The sequence below is a fragment of the Rana temporaria genome, chromosome 11 (assembly GCF_905171775.1).
Source record: "Rana temporaria chromosome 11, aRanTem1.1, whole genome shotgun sequence".
NCBI classification, from domain to species: domain Eukaryota; kingdom Metazoa; phylum Chordata; class Amphibia; order Anura; family Ranidae; genus Rana; species Rana temporaria.
In genome coordinates this window covers 97,395,937-97,402,155 of record NC_053499.1, presented here as the reverse complement: position 1 = coordinate 97,402,155, position 6,219 = coordinate 97,395,937, and the positions used below count along the sequence as shown (strand labels likewise).

At 46.8% G+C, this 6,219-nt stretch overlaps 3 long non-coding RNA genes across 3 annotated transcripts; 1 reads left to right on the top strand and 2 right to left on the bottom strand.

The window, feature by feature from the left end:
* Positions 1-2,355: 2,355 nt before the first annotated feature.
* On the bottom strand, positions 2,356-2,734 carry LOC120916919. The gene is made up of 2 exons (XR_005744135.1): positions 2,640-2,734; positions 2,356-2,553 (listed from the first exon to the last, which is right to left on the bottom strand). It is a non-coding gene; the product is annotated as an uncharacterized LOC120916919 (long non-coding RNA).
* Positions 2,735-2,737: 3 nt separating this feature from the next.
* LOC120916920 lies at positions 2,738-3,498 on the bottom strand. Its single transcript, XR_005744136.1, has 3 exons — positions 3,086-3,498; positions 2,911-2,981; positions 2,738-2,811 (listed from the first exon to the last, which is right to left on the bottom strand). It is a non-coding gene; the product is annotated as an uncharacterized LOC120916920 (long non-coding RNA).
* A 1,725-nt stretch (positions 3,499-5,223) lies between these two features.
* Positions 5,224-5,712, top strand: LOC120916918. The gene is made up of 3 exons (XR_005744134.1): positions 5,224-5,329; positions 5,434-5,504; positions 5,605-5,712. It is a non-coding gene; the product is annotated as an uncharacterized LOC120916918 (long non-coding RNA).
* Positions 5,713-6,219: the final 507 nt, after the last annotated feature.

Sequence of the window (6,219 nt, the reverse complement as noted above, 5' to 3'; positions counted from 1 at the left end):
CAACTGGGGGATCTTCTGCCGGGGGCCCCCTCCCCTTTAAGCTCTTTTACATTAGGGGGGCACCCGGTCTTCGTCGTTTTCTGTCGGGGGTGGGCCACCCCCCAGGGCTTCTCCGCTGTCTTCTCCCGGGCCCCCTCCCCTTTAAGCTCTTTTACATTTGGGGGGCACCCAGTCCTTGTCGTTGTCTGCCGCGGGGTGGGCCACCCCCCCCCCCGGGCTTCTCTGCTGTCTTCTGCCGGGTTATACTGCGGGGTCCGGTCTTCTCCGCTGTCTTCTCTGTTCCCTCTCCTGCCGGGCTCCGGTCTTCTCTCTTCCCTCTTCTGCCGGGCGGCCCGGGCTTCTGCGCGGTCTTCTATGTTCCGCTGTCTTGTTCCTTCTTCTCTTCCAGCGATGTTGACACGACAAGCTCTCCCGCTGTAATGCCGTCTGAGTGTTGCGCAACGACTTATATAGGCATGCGGCGTGGTCACCGGGTGATGCCACCCGGTGACCCCACCCTTTGTTACATCACATTCCCGGGGCATGATGGGAATGTGATGTAATAAAGGGTGGGGTCGCCGGGTGGTATCACCCAGTGACCACGCCCTATGCTTATATAAGTCGTTGCGCAACGCTCAGACGGCATTACAGTGGGAGAGCTCATTGTGTCAACATCGCTGGAAGAGAAGAAGGAACAAGACAGCAGAGAAGACCCGGCCCCCGCGGTGGAGACAGGCAGAAGAGGGAACAGAGAAGACAACGCAGAAGCCCGGGCGGCCCGGCAGAAGAGGGAAGAGAGAAGACCGGAGCCCGGCAGAAGAGGGAACAGAGAAGACAGCGGAGGAGAAGACCGGACCCCGCAGTGGAACCCGGCAGAAGACTGCCAGGAGAAGCCCGGGGGCCCGGCAGAAGAGAGAAGGCCGGCTCCCCCCTGCAGAAAACGGCTCTTGTAAAAGAGCTTAAAGAAGAAAGGAAGGGGCCCGGCAGAAGACCCCCCAGCTGACTAATAAATTACTATAAAAATCTGTGTAGTGTGTTTTTTTTACTTTACATTTTTCAGGTGAATGGGTAGGGGTACCCCATACTCATTCACATAGGGTTGGGGGCCGGCATCTGGGGGCCACCTTATTAAAGGAGGCTCCCAGATTCCGATAAGCTCCCACCCGCATACCCCGACAACCAACGGCCAGGGTTGTTGGGAAGAGGCCCTTGTCCCCATCGACATTGGGACAAGAGTGCTTTGGGGTGGGGGGGCGCAGTGCCCCCCTGCCCCAAAGCACACACTCCCCCATGTTGAGGGCATGCAGTCTGGTACGGCTCAGGAGGGGGGACCGCTTGCTCGTCCCCACCCCATTCCTGTCCGGCCAGATGGTGTGCTCGGATAAGGGTTTGATATGGATGTTGGGGGAACCCCCACGCCGTTTTTTCGGCGTAGGTTTTCCCCCTTACAGTCCATACCAAACCTAAGGGCCTGATGTGCCACTGTAGGGAAACCCACGGCTGTTTTTTATTTGAAATTTGGCGCGGAGTTCCCCTTCATGGTCAGCATAAGCTGAAAAAGGTTCGGGAATTCACGTGCGCCGCTTCAAGCCGCGCAAAGGCAGCTACGCTGCTTGGTATTTACCAAGATTTTGCCGCCGTAGTGAAGAGGTGTGCTTGAATCTCCGAAATTGCCGCTCACGCATGCGCAGTACACAAATAAACCTCCCGGAGGTTTACATGTACTTGCCGGCGTACGCGCTCGTTTTCAGAAAAATCACTTTCACTTTGGCCCCTAAATGTTAAACAAACACATGTCACCACACTTCCCCACACCCCCCCCCTAATAGACACACTCACAAACACCTTCAATTTACATTTCTAAATGCCGTGCGCCAGGTCCATAGAGGCGCACAATGCGCCCCCACCTGGGCGCACTCAGCATTATAGTAAATAAAGATATGTGCTGCTTTGCCAGCGCATTTCTTTAGTAAATGTCAAAACGGCTGCTACTTCAGCCTTTGCTCCATGAATCATGGAGCAAAGGCTTGGTAAATCAGCCCCAAAGTGTTCTGAAAGAAATACACAGCCACATTTACACCTAAAACTGAATTAGAGGAAGGAGACGAAGAAGAAAATGATCAAAGTCCTAAAGTAAAGATAAAACAAACAGTCCACTAAATTCCAGTCCACATATCAACAGCAAACACCATCTGTGTGGTCTTCAGTGATGATACAGCATGCAGGTGACTTTGTGGGTATGGAAGGAACCTCCACCAATGATAAGGATGGCCACTCACCTTATGAAGAGGAGAGGACCCTTTAATTAAAACGGAAAAAGTGGAGGGACCCCCTAAATGGGGCTTTAAAGGCAACAAAGGTATACAGTAATCACAGTAATCCAAAAAATAGATAATTTAATATTCAAAAATGGAAATTGTACACATATATCACATAGAATTATTTAAAAACAATACATGGTTAGGTGTCATTGAAAAGCAAGGTCCATGAAGACATACACGGCCCTACGCGTTTCGGATTGCCCTTCATCAGGGGCCGAAGTATATGTAGTCAACGAGTATAAGAACCACTTTTCTAAAAAACAAAGAAAGCATATATGTTGCAAAATAGAAAAATGGCAATAAATACATCAAAAGGTGCAGATAAAAACACACACATACCAATCACAGCGTTTAATCAACCCTGCACACCCCAGAGAAAGGACACCACTATCAGGACGCAGAAAGACTCCTCTGGATGAAATTAAGAGGAAGGAAGCCGGTGGTGCAGAATCACATATAGCAAGACCTCAGGCCCATATAGTCACAAAGTAACATATGATAATGTAAAAACCTGTCCATAAAAAAGGGACAGGATAAATATACATGTAATGAAATACCTAACCATATGTAGAAAAATATGTCAAAAAATAATAATTAAATAACTGCATACCTGAGGTTAGCAGAAATGTGTCATATTAAATTTGGCCAGAGGTGTCAGTAGAGAGCTAGCAGAGCTCCAATCTGTGAATACAATGGATGGCAATAGAAACAGGCATTAGATAAGGAAGGAGGGAACCAATGCAAAAGGTGATAAATAAAAGGATCCAGAGTAAGGGAGTACTTACAAGAGACAAGCGCTCAGTGTGGCCACCAGACATGTCACTAGTACCTCTGCCGTCCAGCAATGTCTGACATTGTTTGGACGGCTAGAGGTTTATATAGGGAAGTAAGGGGGCGGGCCTAGGTACGGCGGGCGTGGTCGGAGAGACCAGGCGAGCCATAATAGGCCGGTAGTGTGGAAGTGGGCAGTAGTAAACAGACAGCATGGGGAAAAGACTGAGAAGGCCTGTCAGGTGACAGTCAGTCACCTGACACGGAAAGGAGAGTGGGACAGGAAGTAAATGGGAGTAGGCTAATGTAAAGGGAAGGGGCGGTGCGGAGACAAAGACTGCTGAGAAGGTGTCAGCAGTGAAGGTTAAACTGGGAAATGATTATTGGTTGTAAAAAACGGCAAAAAAAAAAAAAGGCTGCTGGGAAGGACACCAGACATAAAATATATAATAGGAAAATGATAAGGCCATTTAAATAAGGAGGGGACATTGTTCAATGTATACCAGGCCAAGGACACAAACGAGGTAAAGGTATTAAAGTAGTAAGTATATGGACAAAGGGCCAAAAGGAGATCCAGGGACATGCAAGAAAGCCAGGGGTAAAAGGAATGAAACCCCTGCAGTTTACAAATCCCTGTTATGGGCGCAGGTATAGACCCTAGGTCAAACGACACCTAAAAGGTGCGAAGGGACCAGGTCTGGGGAAGCCGTCCCTCAAAAAAGGGGGACGGCTTACGTGCGCCCAGCTATATATAGTGTAACAAACACCGCACGGACAACAATTCTGAGCCTGTGGGAAGTCCCTAAAAAGGGGAATGCGCAGGGGATACAGGGACATAATAATGATTACATAAATCATCAATGTTTACACAACGATGAAAACAAAGAAGTCAATTGGACAAGAAACCAATAAACCAACTCCATAAACCCAGACACTACGCCAATTGCAAAACCTTTGGCGTAGTGTATTTGCTAACTTGCCATTGCAAGAGGTTTTATGTGGGTAAGACCAAACTACCCTTCCATAAACGGGCATCCCGTCACCTGCATGCCATGCGTACGGCCAATCCTGATTTACCCCTTGGGCGTCATATTCTGACCGAACACGATGGACACTTTCTGGGGGTCAAATTTTTGATCCTTGATAGAGTCCATCCTAACCCCAGAGGGGGGGATTGGAACAAAATCCTCTTACAGCTCGAAACCCTTTGGATCGCTGAGCTAGAGGCCAATCACCCTCCTGGTCTTAACGAGCAGATCAGTTTTAGGCCCTTTTTGGAGGGCTTTTCATCTGGGGGGTGCGAGAAAGATTGATACGATACTGTGTTGTTTGGTATTTTTGCCTTTTTCTGTTTGCCTTTTGTATTTCATGTTTCTTGTCCAATTGACTTCTTTGTTTTCATCGTTGTGTAAACATTGATGATTTATGTAATCATTATTATGTCCCTGTATCCCCTGCGCATTCCCCTTTTTAGGGACTTCCCACAGGCTCAGAATTGTTGTCCGTGCGGTGTTTGTTTCACTATATATAGCTGGGTGCACGTAAGCCGTCCCCCTTTTGAGGGACGGCTTGCCCAGACCTGGTCCCTTCGCACCTTTTAGGTGTCGTTTGACCTAGGGTCTATACCTGCGCCCATAACAGGGATTTGTAAACTGCAGGGGTTTCATTCCTTTTACCCCTGGCTTTCTTGCATGTCCCTGGATCTCCTTTTGGCCCTTTGTCCATATACTTACTACTTTAATACCTTTACCTCGTTTGTGTCCTTGGCCTGGTATACATTGAACAATGTCCCCTCCATATTTAAATGGCCTTATCATTTTCCTATTATATATTTTATGTCTGGTGTCCTTCCCAGCAGCTTTTTTTTTTTTGCCGTTTTTTACAACCAATAATCATTTCCCAGTTTAACCTTCACTGCTGACACCTTCTCAGCAGTCTTTGTCTCCGCACCGCCCCTTCCCTTTACATTAGCCTACTCCCATTTACTTCCTGTCCCACTCTCCTTTCCGTGTCAGGTGACTGACTGTCACCTGACAGGCCTTCTCAGTCTTTTCCCCATGCTGTCTGTTTACTACTGCCCACTTCCACACTACCGGCCTATTATGGCTCGCCTGGTCTCTCCGACCACGCCCGCCGTAACTAGGCCCGCCCCCTTACTTCCCTATATAAACCTCTAGCCGTCCAAACAATGTCAGACATTGCTGGACGGCAGAGGTACTAGTGACATGTCTGGTGGCCACACTGAGCGCTTGTCTCTTGTAAGTACTCCCTTACTCTGGATCCTTTTATTTATCACCTTTTGCATTGGTTCCCTCCTTCCTTATCTAATGCCTGTTTCTATTGCCATCCATTGTATTCACAGATTGGAGCTCTGCTAGCTCTCTACTGACACCTCTGGCCAAATTTAATATGACACATTTCTGCTAACCTCAGGTATGCAGTTATTTAATTATTATTTTTTGACATATTTTTCTACATATGGTTAGGTATTTCATTACATGTATATTTATCCTGTCCCTTTTTTTATGGACAGGTTTTTACATTATCATATGTTACTTTGTGACTATATGGGCCTGAGGTCTTGCTATATGTGATTCTGCACCGCCGGCTTCCTTCCTCTTAATTTCATCCAGAGGAGTCTTTCTGCTTCATGATAGTGGTGTCCTTTCTCTGGGGTGTGCAGGGTTAATTAAACGCTGTGATTGGTATGTGTGTGTTTTTATCTGCACCTTTTGATGTATTTATTGCCATTTTTCTATTTTGTAACACTTGCAACATATATGCTTTATTTGTTTTTTAGAAAAGTGGTTCTTATACTCGTTGACTACATATACTTCGTCCCCTGATGAAGGGCAATCCGAAACGCGTAGGGCCGTGTATGTCTTCATGGACCTTGCTTTTCAATGACGCCTAACCATGTATTGTTTTTAAATAATTCTATGTGATATATGTGTACAATTTCCATTTTTGAATATTAAATTATCTATTTTTTGGATTACTGTGATTACTGTATACCTTTGTTGCCTTTAAAGCCCCATTTAGGGGGTCCCTCCACTTTTTCCTGTTTACCAGGGGTGTTGGCAACTTACGTGAATCATATAGAGATGTTCCATTTATGCTTTAATTAAAACGGATAATTTAATACCTA